The sequence below is a fragment of the Adiantum capillus-veneris genome, chromosome 20 (genome assembly GCF_014529385.1).
Source record: "Adiantum capillus-veneris isolate H3 chromosome 20, ASM1452938v2, whole genome shotgun sequence".
In the NCBI taxonomy this organism is placed as follows: domain Eukaryota; kingdom Viridiplantae; phylum Streptophyta; class Polypodiopsida; order Polypodiales; family Pteridaceae; genus Adiantum; species Adiantum capillus-veneris.
This window is the reverse complement of record NC_140950.1, coordinates 26,010,495-26,032,184: the sequence shown is the minus strand read 5'-3', so window position 1 is coordinate 26,032,184 and position 21,690 is coordinate 26,010,495.

Below are 21,690 nucleotides of genomic sequence, written 5' to 3'. Positions count from 1 at the left end.
CTATAAAAGGGCACTGAGAGGTCACTATCGGGGGCGGGGGGGTGCAGTTCATGAGAGGTCAGCACTCGGTAGAGTTTTAGTGGGAGGAATTGACACTATTGGCATCATGGGGAGGGGACTTGTGTGATGGTTTGTTTTGGGAATTGCATCATGTGAAGGGAGCTACGTCCACCTCTCGACTCCAATGGTCGATGCACACACACATACACATTCTTGGTAGCAAGTTTCATATCATTGAGTCGTCTTTAGAGAACGCACCAAGTAGATTCACCATCTCTTCTCTCTATCTCTCTATCACCACGGTGTGTCACCTCGCCGGAAGGAAGGTCATTGTAAATACGGCAAGAAATAGTTCTCCCTCACACCCCCAAGGGTTTTCATCATTTGTCAATGCTCTCTCTCTCTCTCTCTCTCTCTCTCTCTCTCTCTCTCTCTCTCTCTCTCTCTCTCTCTCTCTCTCTCTGTGTGTGTGTGTGTGTGTGTGTGTGTGTGTGTGTGTGTGTGTGTGTGTGTGTGTGTGTGTGTGTGTGTAAGTTTGCGGTGTTCACATCACCGTGGTCTGCGTCCGACCCGCTCAAAGCTATGTGGTGTCCCCTGTTTGCTTTATCGTGACCGCCTCGAGGCGTTCCATCGGCTCCTGGCATTTTAGAGGTCGTTGGGATTCGGGTATTGCTTTGCTCCCGTCCTTTGGTGCCCCCACGGAGGAGGGCTTCTAAGAAACCTTCAGTTTACAATGATGAAAGCAACGCACCTCATCAATCATGGACAAATGGCTGAAGTAATTTTTGAACTGGAGGACTGAAGAGGAGGAGACTAAGGAGGCACTAGCCGCCTTCATTGAAGTACTACTGCCAGACTGTAGTGTCGTCAATATTAAAGAGGTAAGCTCCCCATCTCGTGTTGCTTGTCCTAACCACAAATTGAGAGCATCAAGTGGGAGGTCTATGAAGTGCTATCACTGTTGTCAACCAAAACACACTGTCAATGAGTGCCAGCAACGAAGGCAGCGAAGGGGCTGAAATCATCTACATCGACATTCACCGCGAAGAAGTCATCCACATCAAAGGAGGAAAGAAAATGGTAAGGCCTCTCTTTCCTAAGGAAACTGCAATCAAAGTTATAACCTTTACTCCAAAATGGCCTAAAGGGGCTGCTTGAGCCAAAGGTAAGGAAGGTTAAGCCAGTCTGGAAACACATGACTCCAAAGAGAGAAGCGTCTGACCAAGCAAGTGCTTCAAGCTCAGAGAGTCGGGTCGTACCCAGCTTGCCAAAGAGGAAGTCATCCGAAGCTAAGCGGCGGAAGGTCGCCTATCGATTCATACGACGCATGTGAGTACTACCAGTCCACTTTGACAATCTTGAAGAAGAAGTGGTAAGAAGGTTCCCATGTCCTAAGGAAGAGTGGTTCGGCTACTTCTCTCACGTTTTGGAAGACGGGTAGAGGGTCTTCCTCCTCTCCCTGTACACCTTATCCTGAAGAAGCTCTCCACCACGGGTGAAACCCAGTGGGCTAGAGACAAGTTGCAGCTGAATGGAGTGGAATATATGCAGCACGCCGACTACGATAATTCTCTACAATTGCTGCTAGCCAAAAGGCTGGGAGTGGTTAGACGCATCGCCATCACGTCGTACGTGCTGAGCGACGAAGGAAAGGTAGAGCCCATGAAAGGCGACGACCTCTTGTGGATGTGCCGACTCATCAACACTGGCACGGTAAGAGTATAAGTAAGTACTCCACCCTCTGTGCATGATGGAAAATGGGCCGACAGCATTCTCGTTTAGATTCCTGCAGCGTATGCATATGAATATCTATGTAGATAGGAAAATCTTCTACCAAAACAACAGAAGATCGTATACCTATTCGGTGCGGCGGTGCTAGGAGGAATCCTCAATTCCCCAAACCCTATCATTCTCCCCATATTGGATTACCACCATTCCTTCAATGTTTCTATCTTTATCTTGTTTTAATCTATCCACCCAACTCTGTAAAAAGCCGTTATGAGCTGCCTACTGTTGTTAGTATAATATAAAAGAAAAGAAAAAAATTGTAATTTTCTGAGTCACTACCATGGCAAGTGTTTCTTTCCCCACGTTCAGTAGAAAGAAGGGAGAAGATCTCACCACTGACTTTTTGGATGATTTTAACATCGCTTGTGTGGTTTCCAACAAGGATGATGACGCTTCACGACTTCGAATTTTTCCTCTACTGATGAAAGTAGAGGCCAGTCATGGTACAATGCATTGCTCCAGGCTACCAAAAATGCATAGGATGTGTTACATGCTGCTTTGTAAAGAGGTTTGGTGGAGGCACAACCTCAGAGAAGCTATGGAAGCTACTCACGGAATTGAAGCAGGGAAATCTGCTAGAGTATGCCACCTACGATTCCAAGTTCGTGGACTTATGGGAGAGATGGGTTGCCTCACTGGAGGAAGGCGAAGGAGCGCCTAATTTCTTGAAGAAGGACCGTTTGCTGGCCTGTGGTCATCGGTTAGAGAGAAGGTGAAGGGAAGGTTTCCTGCAACATATGAGTTGGCAGTAGAAGTAGCCCGCCTTAAAGATAAGAAGCTGTGCATGCAAGCAAGAGTAAACGAGTTAGAGGAAACAAGATCGATCCGACCAACCCCAGTGAACTGCAACAGCCATTCATAGAGCCCAACCACAAGAGGCATCAGAAGAGCAGCAAGACCTGCTGAGTCGCATCACTACCCATCTAGAGAGTTTATTTGTGCATCTGGTGCAGCAAGGGCATGCACCTCTCAGAAATCCAGAACAAGGAAGAGGACAACGAAGGCAAAACCAAGAGTACCACTCCTACAATTGCGGGTAAGACGGCCATGGTATGTACTACTGTCCACATCCAAGGAGGTAGAATTTCAATAGAGGGGGGAGACAGAATCAGGTCTCTCCGCCAAGGGCAAGACCACCACCCAGGCAACCAGGGTCGATCCCACCGGTCCAGATCCTTCGACCACCTGTACAACAACAGCAACCACCACAACCTCTCATTCCACCACTACCCCCACCACTTGCTGTAAACCAAGCGGTGAGTGTTATTAGTTTGGAGGCTAAAGGGAAGGCAAAGGTAGAAGAATTAGTTCAAGAGAATCACAAAGGGAAAGCAAAAGTAGAAGAAGTGGATGCTATGGGAGTGAAGCGTGCTAGGCACTAGGAAGCCTCTCAAAGAGAAGAGAAAATGAAAGGGAAGGCCGAGTCTAGCAAGCAAGTAACTAAACCGCGACGGAAGATAGACATCATGGATTTCTCACTAGGTGAGTATGCTAAACCCTATGATGTGTTGATACAGGGCCCAAAGATAACTTGGCCCCAATTACTCCACCTTGCACCAAGAATGAGGAGGCAATGGACAAAAATGGTGAGTACCAGGAAATCAAGAACAAGGATAGCTGGGGCTATCTCTAGAAGGGATCTCAACGACATCCTACCAACTATGGATGCCCACATCAAGGGGCAACGAATCTCAAATGTCTACATAGATGGTGGCACGCAAATATGCATCATGAGTGAAAAAATGATGCACCATCTAGGTCTAGAGGTGAGTACGCCGGCACCCTGCCAAGCCAAAATGGCAAATAATGTAAGAGTGAGATGCGTAGGCATTGTGAATGCGGTCAAAGTAAAAGCATTCAATACAGAAGTGGAGGTAGACATCTTTGTCATGCTATACAAAGGGGAGGGCTACCCTATCATTCAATTGGGAGACCATGTCTCATGGCTATGGAAGCTAAGCAAGACTGGAGCACCGGAATGATTTAGATGAAGAATGCTAAAGGGAAGTCCATATTCTATGACATGAGGACTGGGAAGCAACGCAACATGATCTTGGAGGCTTCATAAGATGAGTCCACCAACGACCATTCGTCTACCTCAGGAGAAGACACAACCACCACTGACGGGAGTGACAGTAGCATTGAAGTGATGGGGGTCATTCTTAAAGACCCAAAAAGATTGACACAATCTGAAACACCCCTGACAAACCAAGAGGAACCATTAGGTACGCAATCCTTAGAGGATGCAGGTAAATTACAAAGGATGCTCTCAAATGAGTTAACCCATGAAGAAAGGAAGGAATATGTCTCCATGCTGGGTAATTTCACTACAGTGTTCATTGATGGCTATGATAAGATCACAGGAATCACAGTAGTACAACACCACATAAAACTCAAGGAAGGCAGTAAACCCATGGTGCAAAAGCTCAGAAGACTTGGAGTAATTCAACAAAAGGCACTACTTAAAGAAGTGATAAGTTTGCTACAGGCAAGTTTCATCTACCCTGTCGAAGACTCAGAATGGGTCTCCCCAGTAGTAGTCACACCAAAGAAGAATGGCAAGTGGAGAGTCTGTGTAGACTATAAACCTCTCAATGCAGCCATGAAGAGGGTTCACTTTACTCTCCTATTCCAGGATGAAATTCTCAATGAAGTGGCGGGTCACGAGTGATACACAGTGTGCGATGGCTACTCTGGATACTTCCAGATTAGTATTGTGAAAGAAGACCAGAAGAAGACAACCTTCATCACACCTTGGGGATACTTTGCTTATAGAGTGATGCCTTTTGGCCTCACTAATGCTCCGGCCACATTTCAGCGCTATGTGACCTTTGTTTTCCAACCCAACTTTGGAACGTCAATACGGGTTTTCATAGATGATTTTTGCATCTATAGTTCATGAGCCCTCCATTTAAGCAAATTCTATGATGGCTTAACCAGGCTGCAAACCTTGGGTGGCCAGCTCAACATGGATAAGTGTCACATTGGTGAAAGCAAGGTCACTCTCCTTGGCCATGTAATTTCAACAAAAGGGATTGAGGCTGACCCTAGCAAGACTCAAGCTCTGGTATCTTTGTCATCACCCACCACCACTAAGCAGTTGGTTTCTTTCCTTCAGAAGGTAAGATACTTAAGCAGGTTCATTCACTTGCTATCTCAAGTGGTCCTCCCTCTACAGCAAATCACCCAGAGAAATGTCTTCTCATGGAGTGAAGAAAATGAGCAGCAATTTACCGAGGTGAATCAAATTCTAGCTAAGCTTCCAACCATTTCACCCCCTAAGTGGGACGAGCCATTTTATGTGAAGCCTAGTGTACAAAGTGATACACTCGGAGCCGTACTAATGCAAAAGGACCCCCAAACTTCTTTCATGCATCCTTTTTACTTCTCTAGTCATGTCATGACCCCGTCAAACAGAAAAGGGATTTACCGAAGTAGAACACATGGTTCTTGCACTAATGTTTTCTACCACAAAGTTCCGCTCCTATCTTCTGCCTAGACCCTTTGTAATTCTGACAATGGAGGAGGTCTTTCCATATGTAATGTGACACATGGATGTCTCATCTAGGATCTCTAAATGGCTGGTTAAATTACAAGAGTTCAGCTACACCATGCAAGTGGAAAACTCCACCAGGGCTAGTTTAGCGGGAATACTCACTCATCGCCACTATGAGAAGAGGCTGAAGGTCAATCCGGAAGCAAAAGAAGAAACACCAATGGTAGAAAGTCCTAAGCTAGAAAGAGGTCACTCTCTATTCTTTGACGGAGCATACAAAAGAATGGTGGACCAGTCTGCAGTTGGCATAGTCATTTTCAATGAGCAACAAGAAAGGGTATTCTCCATCGGCCAGTTACTACACTCCCATTCCAACAACAAAGCAGAGTATGCAGCTCTAATTCTTGGGTTGGAACAGTGTATTTCACAAGGAATTCAGTGCCTAAATTTGTTTGGCGATGACTTGCTTTTGATAAGGCAGATAAACGACACTTGGGTTTGTAAAAATCAGGTTTTACTTGGTCAACTACGCCAAGTTAAGGATCAGGAAGTTTGAAGAAGTGAAACTATTTCATGTCCCCAGAGCAGAAAATAAGGAGGCAGATGCTCTAGCCAAAGAAAGAATACAAGACGTTCCCGTAGGAGCAATCAAACTGAAACTACCCCTCTTTCAAGGTAGTGATGATATGCCTGATATCATTAACTTATTGATACAGGAGAATGTCCGGAAGGGTACACCAAAGGCCAGAAACAGTGGCTGATAAGGAAGGCTACCAGATACCGCCTTGTAAATGACCACTTGTATTGTAAGGGCAAGGATTGAATTCTCAGGCGAGTGCCAACCTCTAGTGAGATCACAGAGGTAATTTCAAGTTTCCATGATGGCGTCTGTGGTGGTCATTTTGCTCTGGATATCACCAGTAGGAAGATTCTACAAGCAGAATACTCTTGGCCTAGCTTGAACAGGGATGTACACCATTGGTGTAAAACATGCAAGGCTTGCCAAGTGGCCAGTGATCGCACATTAACCTATGAGCCACAGACTCCTATCATCTCATATGGTCCATTTGAGAAATGGGGAATAGATGCAATCGGTCCTTTACCAAGGGCCCAATCAGGTAAACTATACATTATAGTGGGTGTAGACTACATGACTCGATGGGCAGAAGCAACAGCCACCACCCACATTACAGCCCAAGAGGTAGCAAAGTTTATTTTTGAGCACATCTGTTGCCATTCTAGCACTCCTCTAGAGATATAATCAAAGAGGGGACCAGGTTTTAGAGGCAATCTGGTGGGAGAACTGATGAAAAAGTTAGGCATCACACGTCGACATTCCACACCATACTATCCTGTAACGGCCTAGTAGAAAAGGTAAACGGAATGATTTGCAAAATCATCACAAAATAGGTGAACAATCACACAGGAGACTGGGATAAGCATCTCATGACAGCTCTATGGGCCTACCGAAGGACGTTTCGAACATCATTAGGTTTCACCCCTTTCCATCTAGTTTACGGAAAGGAGGCAATTCTACCCATTGAGGTACAAATAGCCAGTTTCCGAGTCTTGGCTATCCAGATACAACGCCCAATTTTAAATCTCTGAGACCACATCCTAGATCTGGAGAGGCTCCAACTAGATAGGAAAGAAGCAATCAATCACTATGTAGCGCAGGTAGAATGACGCCAGCTCACCTTCAATCAAGAGCTTAAAGAAAAGGGACTAGAAAAGGGTATGTTAGTGCTGAGATACGATAACAGATTCGACACCAGGAAAGACAAGAAATTTCAACCCAGATGGGAAGGACCATTCATTGTCAAAAGGCGCTATGACAACGGCAGCTATAAGTTGATGGAAGCAGATGGGAGAATTCACAAGACTAGAGTCAATGGATGGAGGCTGAAAAGGTATATTCTTAGGTTTGATCCAGAGTTCATGCTAGACATTCCACAAGAGGGAGAACCCTCTAATTCCATAACTAAAGATGCAGAGGAAGCGCTAGAAGTATGAATGCCTCTAGCCAGATGGGAGGGCTAATGACGGCCGATTTTTGAAACCGCGACCGTGAGAACCACACCCTAAGGAAGGGAGGCCATATTACCAAAGAAGAAAACAAAAAAAATCTCTTTACCATTCACCAACCCCCCCCCCCCCCCCAAGGCTTAACCACTAGAGGGGCGCCGCCAGTTTGGCCACACACCCTCCATTATCGCCAGAAGACGGACTCACTCTCTCTCCTACTGCTCGGCTCTACCAATATTCTCTCTCTCTCCTACTCTGCCCCGCTGCATCACCCGGCCCTGGTGGACGCATGAGACACCTATACCTCTGTCACACCCTTCGGAGGGCCGCCACAGCTAATGTATATTCTCCCTCTCTCTCTTCCAAATATTATTTCTCTCTCTACCTTTGCTCGTCTACACCCTCTAGTGGACCACCTATCCCCAATTTTTCCCCTCGTCCACATTCGACTGGCATTACTACCCCCCCCCCCCCCTGTTTTCTTCCTTGCGGACCACGGGTCTAACACCCCCTCTCCCCTATCATCTCTAAACTCTAGCTCTCTCTCTCTCTCCCTCTCTCTCTCTCTTGGAAGCAGTCCCACAGGCCTTAGATGATTCTCTCTTCCTCTCCCTCCCTATCTTGTCTCTCCCACCCCTATCCTCTCACCATCACTCACAACCTCTCTCTCCCTATCTCACTTTCTCTTCCCATGGCGGGAACCCGCCTTAGGAGGGAGATTTCTTATATATATATATATATATATATATATATAAAATCTCTCACCCCCCCTCCCCTTAACTATGCTCAACACCCCCCCCCCTCGTTCTCGGCTCCTGATGGCCTGCTGCTCACCCCCCTCCTCGCGCAGTCTGGACCCGGCCCCGCGAGGCGCTGATTGAAGCTACACAACAACACCCCCCCCCCCCCCCTATCCTCTCACCCCTTCCCCCTCTCCACACCCTCTCCTTCCCTCCCTCGCGCTCAGCGTTCACCTGCAGCAGGCGGCCCCCCGGTATTCACGCGCACCGTCTCCCTTGTTCCCAACGCTCGCACAGACGCTCACAGGCACACACACACACACACACACCCTAGCACACACACACCCGCCCTCTCTCACCCCATTCTTCCCCCCCCCCCCCCCCCCCGCCTCTGCCGCCGTAGCAGGTCCAAATTTACAAAAAAAAAAACAACAAAGTATATATATTGTTATATATATATAACACCCCACCCCCCTCCGTTCCCACGCACGCTCGTGCACTCACACCTATACATATACACATTCACACATGTACCCATACATACACACGCACGCATAAACGCACACACATGAAAAATACAAAAAAAATGAAGGTCCTTATGACAACGACGCCATCAACAAAGGAGGACAACCCGAATCATGCGACACCGACAACAAAAAGAACAAAGGTGACGAAGGCATGCCCCGGCCGACCCCGAAAAGACATACGCACTACACCGACGCATCGGCAAGCGGCCAATCATCGGCATCACGCAACCACGACGCCATTTTCAGTAAACCGTAGGTCATTATCATAATCATTTTTCAAATTTTCACCCAAGCCTTGTAAATTCCCAATCTGTAATTTCCCTCTCTCTAGTTGATGGTCACAAAGGCCCACCTAGAGGTTTTCATTTTTAATAACTCCCAAGACAAAGCAAGGGTCAACCACACCGGGCCCACTGCCTTGCTTTGTCTCCCCGATTAGCTTACTCTAATCAAGCCAGATTACCCTAATCTAAAGCAGCCAACACCTATAAAAGGGCACTGAGAGGTCACTATCGGGGGGGTGCAGTTCATGAGAGGTCAGCACTCGGTAGAGTTTTAGTGGGAGAAATTGACACTATTGGCATCACGGGGAGGGGACTTGTGTGATGGTAGTTTTTTTTGGGAATTGCACCATGTGCACACATACACATTCTTGGTAGCAAGTTTCATATCATTGAGTCGTCTTTAGAGAACGCACCAAGTAGATTCACCATCTCTTCTCCCTATCTCTCTATCACCACGGTGTGTCACCTCGCCGAAAGGAAGGTCATTGTAAATATGGCAAGAAATAATTCTCCCTCACACCCCCGAGGGTTTTCATCATTTTTCAATGCTCTCTCTCTCTCTCTCTCTCTCTCTCTCTCTCTCTCTCTCTCTCTCTCTATCTATCTATCTATCTATCTGTGTGTGTGTGTGTGTGTGTGTGTGTGTGTGTGTGTGTGTATAAGTTTTTGGTTTTCACATCACCGTGGTCTGCGTCCTAGCCGCTCAAAGCTAGGTGGTGCCCACTGTTCGCTTTACCGTGACCGTCTCAAGGCGTGCCATCGGCTCCCGGCGTTTTAGAGGCCGTCGGGGTTTGGGTATAGCTTTGCTCTCATCAGTGCATTGAATCTACCAAAGCATGCTACCACCCTATATTCAAGGGATGTGAAGAACTGCTACGAGAATATCCCCCACCTCGGGGAACATGGATTAATCCACCACATAATTAAACTCATACAAGATGATTTTTTTGCTCAACAACAATACATCTCGTTCCGAAGATTCCCCACCCAGTGCACAGAAGGAACATGGTCTTCACACTCATTTAAATTGGGATTATCATTCACCTTACACCAAATATTGGAGATCAATTCTTGGCTCATCAATAACATGTACATACAAAAAAAAGGATCGATTTATCGCTAGAAAAATGGGATCCCTATGGGGCTTGCTTGCTCCCCCCTGTGGTGTAATCTCTACTTACACTCATTGGAATTTTTCTTGGCAAGAATCCTTAAATCTCCCAACCCAACTCCCACCCTTAAGAAGTTGGGGTCACCCTTTTGGTACTTGATGACATTCTCATCATTGACTCAATGGATCCCCTATACTTCATTAACAAACCAAACTATCTATCCTGATTGCCTCTCCACTGAAAGTGGAATTAGCACAAATACAAAATTCCTCGATCTTTAGTTATCAATTGATAAGGAAAAACTCAATAAATATCTCAATAGAAAGGAGGAAAAACTCCCTTGACAACCCATCAAATTTATTCAACAATTTAGTAATCGACCCTCGAATTGGGCTCATAAGGTCATACTTTCATAGCTAAAACCAATCCTCTTTTGCCACACCTACCCAGTAAATGTTGCACACGACATCCGAGCACTTGTCCAAGCTTTTTTCCATAACGGGTTTGAAAAAGCTAAGCTATGGAGGCTGATTAGAAACCATTTGTAGGGATATGTAGCTTCCTCCCATACAAGCCTACTAAACGAGGTCTTGGGACACCTAAAAGTTGGAGGGCACTAGCACCCCTTAGGGGGCCTAGTGCCCCCTAAAGAGGGATTAAACACTCATACTAGTGTGGGTGGAGGAGGGCCTCTCTCTCTCTCTCTCTCTCTCTCTCTCTCTCTCTCTCTCTCTCTCTCGCGCGTCCCCCTTTAACCCAAGGGAAGCACCTCTTACATTGGATAGACTTCTTAGCAAACCCCCCCCCCCCCCCTCATGGAAGGCCCCTCACATATACATATAAACTATATTTAACACCTTCCCAAAAAGAAAAAAGAAGGGGAGAGGGAAACATGAGTGCCTTTACTACTCCATATACACACTCACTTTAATAATACCCATAACTGATCACTACCCTTCCACATGGGAAAAGAAATATCCCACTCCCCCCATCCGTCTCTTTCTCTAGGAGGGAGACAAAAGGAGAGAGCACATATATAAAGTGTCCTTTTCCCAAGACATTTTCACCGAGGGAGAAGAACATTACCACTTGTTGCAAAAATATCACACCCCACACAACCCCCAAATGGACTCTTCTAATTAGGTTTTGTGAGTCTATTGTTTTCTTGCTTTGTGCATTAGATGGATATCTATAACATGTAAGAGCATCTCATGACACCTTCCTTCCACCTAATGGACTAATAATCTCTTTTTTTTGTGGTGACAGTGGCAAGTAACAAGATACTCCTTTGTCTAATCCACATGCATGGAAACCATGGACCCTCCATGTAGCAAGATTACATATTGAAAACCCTCCTTTTTTCCTCACTATCACGACATCTATTGTACTCAAAATGTTAAGATTACTCTCAAATAGGTGGTTGCAAATATTGGTTGTCTTTTTCCATGGTTCAATATGCTTTTTAAAGGATAATTTTTTTTGAATACCTTCTCTCTCTCTCTCTCTCTCTCTCTCTCTCTCTCTCTCAAACAAATCTTGCTTCATGCAAGGAAGGGCGACAAAGAATGCGGGTGAACATCACCCTTGAATTTTTAGTCATTTCAATGGTTCTTCAACAGCATCCACACAGGACATTGGCCTGAGATTATAGGTCAATGATGTACACAATCATCAACTAGCGTATCGTAGCCTTCATGGGCTAGTAACATGTCTACATAATAGGATGCCACCTGCACCAAAGCTATGGTAGGAGGTAGGGTACCTTAAGAGCCTAGCATAAGGTAAATAGGTGTGATGTCGGGGCACTGGTCAAACCTTTGTAAACTCTCTCAAAGTTATGCAGTAAAGTGAGCAAGAGCAAGCCTCAAGCATATTGTTGCAATAGCTCATCACCCAAAAGTATCTCCAACACCCCTCTAGCATCATTACCATTTTCTTATGTTATCACTCTTGATTGACGATAATTAATAGTCGGGACTGTCAGGTCTATGGTAAGACCAGGTAGGCCAAGGGCCAATATGGACATGCAATAAAGGGGAGTCTTATTATTAGCAGGGCCTATATAGGGCATGATTGGGTGGTGAATTGCATGGTCCAGTCCCCTTTGCCTTACACCAGTATCAGAGCTCAGGGGAGGGGGGAGCTATGGAAGAGGGAAAAGAATTGCATGGCTATGCATGTTCTCTCTCTCTCTCTCTCTCTCTCTCTCTCTCTCTCTCTCTCTCTCTCTCTCTCTCTCTCTCTCTCTCTCTCTCTCTCTCTCTCTCTCTCTCTCTCTCTCTCTCGATCGGTCCTTCACGGAGGGTCAGGTCGTGAGCATCTCTTAGAGGGGATGTGAAGGCTGTGGGCATGCACCCTAAGCAGGAGATGGAGGGACTATCAAGGCCGTGGGCACGTGGCCTAAGAAGGATATTTCTCATCTTGACATTATGCATGGGCAAAGTCCCCTTGCAAGGAAGGTGCAAATGGAACTTGCATGAACTGATGGCGGCATGGCACTAAAGTGGATAGCCACACTGAGAGGAACAAAAAACGCTTATGTGTCATCACCTTTGGAGTCTACATGTCGTGCAGTGAGTCCCCCGTGTTGTCAATGCAGGTTCACCATCGTTGCAAGGGCATGTGCTCTTTTTTTTTCTTCTTCCAGAACTAGACGCCCTAGGGTGCCCAAGGGGCCACCCAAGGGTGAGCCCAAGGGTGCTTTCCCTTGTGAGGGTCCATGGTGCTCCAAGAATGGCTTTCAAGGCAAGACTGACCATGATTTTGGAAAGGCTACTTTGGCAGAGTTTCAACGAGAATTTTTTGCAATTTTTATACACAATGCAAACCTGAAGCATTTGCAATGGAATCACAACCATGACACATGACGGATTCATTCAAAAACCTTCATGATCATCCAATTTCTGATAAGTTTCATCCGTAGGGTGCTTGGAAACAAGTGCAGGTACGCTTTGTTTATAAAATTAAGATAGCTACTGATTGTCAAATTTTATGCTTTCAATACGGATATCTGCTTGAGACAGTTGAGGACCGGCAAGCTCAAATTTCTCTAAACTCTATCTCAAATTTGAGCATGGGTACAAGGTAGCATATGGTTGTATCGGGAATGAAAGGGTCATAAGATCGGAGCAAGGATTTGTATGGCCAAGGTACATCAGTCATGTTTAGATGAAGGAATACCATTTTGTATGACACTACCCATATTGTCTATGGTGTATGACTACGTATGAAGTTGCCAACAAGCAAGGTTTGTGTAGACAGAGAGGCTAGAACAAGGTCCACAATGATTTTATTTATATATATGCTCATGTGATCTACCTTTCATTTTACACAAACACTATACAAACTTAACAGAGATAGCACGACTATATCTAAAACCCATTTTTGACATTTCCAAGTTTGATCATGTCCCTTTAACTCAGTTTGCATACATGCATGGCATATCATTATGTATAGATTAAGGAGCAAGACTCCATGCAAGGATACACAAAAGCCTGATATAATGTATACATCTACGTATGTTTGGATTTTGCAAAATTGGGTTTCTCCATGCCATGATTCATTGTTATATTCCAATTTGCAAAACCTTTAATGTAAGCACGACTTACATTGAGTTACAGCAAGGTTGTAAGTCTATTGGGCCATAGATCTCATTGATCAATATCTCTTTTGATATGTCCCCTTTGTGCTATCAAGAGGAGGAAAAAAAGCACCACTTCTAGATGGGTGCATGGTCACTCCAAAGAATTTACAACTTGCTACAATCCATGAAACATAAGTAGACAAAGGATGCCAAGGGTGGTGGTCACAAAAAAATGATAAGTACCTGAAATTTAAGTTTCAATTTTTAATTTATTCCATCTTGCAAAATTTTCTACAATGCCAATTTGACAAGAAGATGCTGCTTCGTTCATGCAAAGTGTGGCAATTTTGTGACTTTGATATTTAGGATTCAAGAGCTATCTCTTGTACTATTGGGCAATCTTATGACTCTCAATAAGCTGCATGATTTGGCAAGGCCGTTTTTCTTTGCAAACTCGACAATATTGATTCTCCTCTGCTTTGACATTTGTGTGTCAACTTAAGCATATGTTAGCTAAGAGCACTTAGACCCCGTTCTATCTCATCTCCTCGATGAACTTTTGTGAAGAAAGGCTTCAATTTATGGCATTCTGCCCTAGAAGCTTCCAAAGTTTGGGACATGTTAATAGCATACAAACTTGGGAAAGCTTGGCAACATGTCTACCAGTTTTTATTGGAGGTCCGTATAAACCAACCCAAGGGCATACAAGGTACATTTGACAGCTCTAAATGTTTCAACATACATGGCTATGAGCCACATTCGAGCAAAGGCAACTGCTCTCGGAGGGGTGACAAGGCTAGACAATTTTAAGTTCTACTTGTATTTTTGTCTTTCAATTTTCAGCTGAATAAGATTTATGTACTGTGCAAAGCAGAATGCTTTGACAGACTTTCTAAGAAGAAAGGATTCTGTTCCGTGCCACATTACTATCCATTGACTCAAGAGCAAAGATAATAGCACACAGTTTTAGTAATAAGAGGATATAAGCTCACAATTATGGTATGCAATGACCAAATGTGATGTATCCATGCCAGTACACATTGTACAAGTCACATATGGAATTTTCTCACATTGTGGAGATCTTCGTTAAAGCCAAGGGCTTATCACACTATTTTTCTGATATGCATGCATAGCATTCTAATATTATGGGCTCATTCCATTAAAGCATGGTTTATGCTTCAGCTATAACATCAGCTACTCTATTCAGAAGGAGTCAAAATCTAGTTGTGAATAAAATTCCAACTTTGAGACAATCTATGCTTAGTTGCAGCACTGACCGTGTCTCTAAGAGTGATAATTTTAGGGGTATGATCCAGATACTATATAATCGCTCCGTAGGTGTTGAGGATCACAGTATGATCTCATCACTATTGTACTTTTAAGGAAAGAAGTTCAAAATCTACCAAGGGGTAGTGAAAAAGTTCAACTTCCCAAGTTGATTCCAAGCACTATTAGACACAGTAGACTATGTTGGTCACCATTGGCTGCTAGTTTGATCAGTTTTCAAACAGAGTCTAAGCAAGGGGTTTAACATTCTAGATTTTAACAAAGGGGTTTAAATTGCAAAGGCAACACCCAAGGCTACTTGTACAATACTGCTTGATTTTCACTAATCTCTCCATTAGTGCTCCTAGGTCTTTTCAAGTAGGAGATTTGGTCAAGTGCATTTGACTACAAGTAAGTGAGCGATATGTTCAACCTGGAGATATACGTCCAATCTTATTTTATTTCATTTTTGAATATGCTTTAATTGATTTTCCCAAGTAGGATGTATAATCTTCAATGCTTTCATCCACTTTGCTCTTCAGAGACATGACAAGGTCATGTAGAAGCACATACTTTTGAAATGTAGTGTCCTTGCTACATTTTTGCATTATGCATTTAAGGACCTACATGATAGAGTTTTGTTTGGCACATGTTGTCACAAGAGGAGCAACATGGTCTAGGAACCCATGGATTTCACTTTAGCCAGTGTGGAGCAAGGATAACAAGGGTCCTTCTCACTCATATCATAGAGTGTTTACATTTACCTCCACACACAAGTACGTCCCGTACTTGTAGCATGTTCTTTTTTTGGATATCCTTATCTAAGACATATTCCACATGTGGAGAATATGAGTCTCTGTGACTAACACTAGCACCTACTATTTCCATTATGTGTCACGACAGAGTCTCTAAGTGCTCGTTACATCCGTTTGTTAGACCATTTTTTGCACATCGTATTAGAAACAATTTCAGTGGCAAAAAATTGTCAAATACCTATAGTAAGGCTTGTTAAGATACAAGTTCAAATTAAACAACTTTAATGTATGGTTTCTTATATATGCAATAAAGATATGTCCTATTAATGAACTAGTGCATTTGGTACCTAGATGTGATGAATTTTCACATTCTATTATGGCCCAAATATGGTAGCACAATTTTCACATGGGAAGTATTTAGTTCTTTCTCGGTGACCCGTGAGCATGAAATTAGCCATAAGCATTGGCAAGTACAATTATGGATATGCATGTTTGGAATTTTTTTACTAAATGCAGGCATGACTAGGTGTTATGGGCCCTAGTGTTTAGCAAAGGCTGATTTGGAGTGGCATGCACATTCCTGACATTGATAGCTTCTAAATCATTTTGCACTCTATGTGCACTATCTCTATGACATTGATTGTAGATCTACCAATCAACAATAAAGGTCATGGCTGTTGAGATGTCGAGCTCTACACCTTGAGCTGGCATCCACTACGGGTCTTGGCCGCTTACGGCATTTACTCACTGGTGCGTTAGGTGACCGACACGGAGGATCTCTGCCAGTGATTCTACAGCTGGACTACACTTATAGTGCCAGCCTAGTACGCTTCTAGTGAGTTCACACTTAGTGACCGCATGTACATATGTGCTACTTTTCAGCTTTAGCACTTAGTCATTTTGTACTCTCTTTTCTGTGAAGAAGAAGAAGAAGCTTTCCATCTCTGTGTGCTTTGTGCTTGTCTTGTGTAGCTCTCTTGCATCCTCATTCTTTACATGGTATCAGAGCCTGGTGCAGGCAAGAGAGGCTAAGAGAGCAAGAGCATCACAATCCCTTCGTTCGCAATCCACGACCAGATGCCGAAGGCGCCTCGCGCAGCGGAAAAAATTTTAGGGGTTTTTTGCACAAGTTTCTGAACAGGTCTCCAAAGTGCAGTATACAGAGATTTACTGTACAAGTACAGTGGTTGTATGTACGCTTGATTGTGGACACTCGTTGAGTGTAGAAAGCGTTACAGGAACCACGATAGCAGGTTCAGCAGATTTGCAAGTTTTTGCAGATTGCAGCTATTTTGTCTTAGTGCTTCAAGATGTCTGACGGTTTCAGTCAGATTGTTACTAAGAAGCTTGAGAAAAATAACTACCCTGCATGGAAGTTCAGAATAACAAATTTCCTAAAAGGAAAAGGTTATTGGGACTATGTAGAAGGAGACAATGAAAAGGAACCAGAGATTCCCGAGGCAAATGCTACAGCAGAACAAAGGAAAGCTTTGAGGGACTGGCAACAAGGCCAGAGCAAAGTGATGTATTGGCTTTCTATGAGCATCACAGATGGCATGATGGGCTATCTACAGGATGCTGAAACCCCCGCCATTGCATGGAAAAACTTAGGCAGAGTGTTCGAGGTGAACACCAAGGCCAGGAAGCTTCAACTAAAGTCGGAGCTAAATCAGGTTAAGAGGAACAACCTCTCCATCAATGATTATGCTTTGAAGATCAAGAGCATCATTGAGGCTCTTGGATCTATTAAAGTCTCAGTGGAAGACGATGACATTGTCCGTGCATGCTTGGATGGTCTAGGAGATGAGTATGTACATTTTAGGTCTTCCATGAATACAAGAGACGACATCCCCGTGTTCCAAGATTTGATTTCTATGCTTATTCTTGAGGAGAAGAACCTTGACACATCTTCTTCTCATGGCAGAAATAATTCTGAACAGGCCTTCTATTCTAACTCCAACAGAGGTAGAGGTAGAGGTCGTGGTCGAGGCCCAAGGGGTTGCAGGGGCCAATTTTTGGAAGGTCAATCAAATCAAAACAATACAAGTGGCAGGGGAAACCAGTCTCAAGGCAGGGGGAGTCAAAGAGGTCGTGGTGCAGGATCAAGCAGGCAGCAACATACTCCAGATAGTAGAGAATGTTGGACTTGTGGTGAAAGAGGTCACATGTCACGTGACTGTCCAAAGGGAAAAGCAAGTAGAAAGAGAGAACAGGGCAACTATGCATCTACTAGCAGAGATGCAGATGACAGCAAAAACGAGCGCATGTTTTTTATCCAACATGTAATGAATACAATGACTGCAGAGAATTCCACCCAAGATGATGTTTGGTATGTGGATTCAGGTGCCTCTAATCACATGACGTCTCGTGGAGAGTGGTTTAGAGATATGCGCAAACCAGATGTGTCAGGCTATGTGCAGACAGGAGATGACACAGCTCACCCCATTGCTCATGTAGGGGACATACCTCTAAATACGAAGAGTGGGAAATCAAAGTACTTAGCAGATGTACTTCATGTCCCAAACATTACAAAGAATCTTGTTTCTGTTGGACAAATGGTTGAGCAGGGTTTGCAGGTTCGCTTCAATCCAAATGGCTGTTATGTAGAAGATTTCCAGAATGGTTGTAAGCTGATCATAGAGGGCAAATGTGTGGGCAGAATGTTTACGCTAAATGTAGACATGCCTGAGGTAAAAGCTGCATTATTTGCACAGGGCACAGGTGTTGTGGCTGATGTTGACATTTGGCACAAACGCATTGGCCATGTCAATGAGCAGAGATTGCGCAGCATGCAATCAAAACAGATTGTAAAAGGTTTGCCCAAATTCAAGGTGGATGGTATGCATAAAGTGTGTGCAGCATGCCAGTTTGGAAAACAGTCAAAGGGCTCATTTCCACATGAGCGCAATGTATGTAAAAAGCCACTTGAGGTGGTGCACACAGATGTTTGGGGTCCAACCGATACTGCAAGTATACATGGTTGCAGGTATTATGTCTCTTTCATTGATGACCATACAAGGAAAGTATGGGTCTACTTCATGCGTAACAAAAGTGAAGTGTTTGGTCACTTTCAAGACTTCAAAGTCATGATTGAGAAGGAGACAGATATGCAAATCAAGACATTGAGGTCAGAAGGAGGGGGAGAGTACTTCTCCAATGATTTTTCAAATTTTCTGCGAATGCATGGTATACACAGGCAGTTTACATGCAGATATACTCCACAGCAGAATGGGGTCGCAGAAAGGAAAAACAGGCACATTGCAGAGGTTGCACGTGCATTGATAAATGAGAAGAACATGCCTCATCATTTCTGGGCTGAAGCTGTAAATACAGCTATGTACATTATGAACAGGACACCTACAGCTGCGGTGCATGATGTAACACCTGAGGAAAAGTTTACAGGTACAAAGCCTGATTTGGCACACTTGAAAGTGTTTGGCTGCATAGCTTACGTGCATGTACCAGATGAGTTGCGTAGGAAATTGGATCCTAAAGCAGAGAAATGTATTCTTGTGGGATATTCCCTTGAACAAAAGGGGTACAGGTGCTACAATCCTACTACACGAGAATTACGAGTGAGCAGAGATGTAGTCTTTGATGAGATGAGCAGCTGGTACAGTAATGCACATGGCACTATTGGGGCTGATGTAAAAGATGATGTGGTTGTACAAAATGTGAGGCCACAGTCACAGGTTTTGAGTGGACCACAAGAGTCCTCTTCTCGTGGCTCTGTTGAGAAACCATGGAATGGTAGACTACGTACGCAGGTTACTCCACCAACAGGTACAGGGAATGTATCACGAAAAGGAAAGGAAAAGGTTGATGAACCTCCCTTTATGGTTGATGCATCATCGGGTTTTTCACATGTAGACATGGATTCAGATGGTTCTGAACAAAGTCTTGATGAGGAATTTGGAATTCCGGCTGTCAGGACACCTGGTGTAAGGAAAGTACAAGAAGATGCTAGAGGGCAAAGGAGTGACCCAGGACCGTGCAGATCTAATAGAGTCAGAAATCCAGTTCAAAAATTGACTTATGATGGGTATCTAGCGCATCACCGAGCCTACATGGCTAAGGTGATACAGGATGTGGAGCCCACATGTTTTGAGGATGCAGTTGGAAATGTGCATTGGGATGATGCAATGAATGAAGAGATGGCTGCATTGGAAGCAAATGACACATGGGATTTGGTGCCATTGCCAAGTGGCAAGAAAGCTATTGGCTGTAAATGGGTGTATAAAACCAAGCATAAGGCTCATGGTAACATTGAGCGTCACAAGGCAAGGCTCGTCGCAAAGGGTTATGCACAGACGTATGGCATAGACTATGAGGAGACCTTTTCTCCAATGGCAAAGATGACGACAGTGAGAGCTGTCATAGCAGTGGCTGCATCTAGAGGATGGATTATGCATCAAATGGATGTAAAGAATGCCTTCTTGAATGGTGAGTTGCAAGAGGAAGTGTATATGGATCAGCCACCTGGTTATGTCGATCCAGGTTACCCAGATTATGTATGCAGACTTCTCAAAGCTTTGTATGGTTTGAAGCAGGGCTCTAGAGCATGGTATGACAGGATTGCCAAGTATCTTGTCAGTATTGGTTTTAGGAGAGCTCATGCTGATCATTCACTCTATGTACGTGAGAGTGATGTGGGGATTGTGGTCATTACCATATATGTAGATGACCTTATTATTGTTGGTGACAATGCTATGGAGATTGACCATGTGAAGGGTCTTCTCAAACAGGAGTTTGAAATGAAAGATTTAGGCGAGTTGCGCTACTTTCTTGGCATTGAGGTGATTAGGACTCCAGAGGGTGTATGGCTATCACAGAGACAGTATGCTTTGGACATGTTGTCAAAGTATGGTATGGCTGATTGTAAGCCAATTTCTATTCCCTTGGATGTGAATGCAAAGCTGAGTGCAGAGAAGGGTGATGTTGTTGAGGATGTCAACATGTACAGGAAGATTGTGGGTAGTCTAATCTACTTGACTATCACGAGGCCAGACTTGAGCTACACAGTAGGCTTGGAGAGTCAGTTCATGCAACTTCCGAGGAAGCCACATTTGGATGGAGTACGACGCACACTTAGGTATGTGCAAGGTACTCTTGACTACGCATTGTTCTATGCAGCAGATGCACCATTAGCATTGTATGGGTATACAGATGCAGATTGGGCAGGTAGCATTGTTGATAGGAGATCTACGAGTGGCTTCATGTTCTCTTTTGGGAGTGCTGCTGTTACTTGGAGCAGCAAAAAGCAGCCTACGGTTGCTTTATCGAACACAGAGGCCGAGTACAGAGGTGCAGCAGTTGCGGCGTGCGAGGTAGCTTGGCTACGCACATTACTTGAGGACTTGGGAGTGCACGTGGACCAGCAGATTTTCATCCATTGTGACAACCTCAGCAGCATGCAGTTGGCTAGGAACCCAGTGTTCCATGCCAGGACCAAACACATAGAGGTCCATTACCACTACGTTCGAGAGCGAGTGTTGGTGGGCGACATCGACTTGGTCTACGTCAGCACAGAGGAGCAGATAGCGGATATCTTTACCAAGGCCCTCGGAGCTGAGAAGCTTCGACGTTTCCGGACTATGCTTGGACTCTGCGACATCCAGAGCTCAAGGGGGAGTGTTGAGATGTCGAGCTCTACACCTTGAGCTGGCATCCACTACGGGTCTTGGCCGCTTACGGCATTTACTCACTGGTGCGTTAGGTGACCGACACGGAGGATCTCTGCCAGTGATTCTACAGCTGGACTACACTTATAGTGCCAGCCTAGTACGCTTCTAGCGAGTTCACACTTAGTGACCGCATGTACATATGTGCTACTTTTCAGCTTTAGCACTTAGTCATTTTGTACTCTCTTTTCTGTGAAGAAGAAGAAGAAGCTTTCCATCTCTGTGTGCTTTGTGCTTGTCTTGTGTAGCTCTCTTGCATCCTCATTCTTTACAATGGCTTGGTTTGGGTGCTTGTAGATCAACTCACTACAATTAACCATAATGGTTGTTCTTAAAATTATTGATTCAACAATAGTGCAAGTAATTGTAATCCCTATTTACCAGCCATTTTGGAGGATTGTCTATAAACGGTGGGGAAACGCACCTCAGTAGT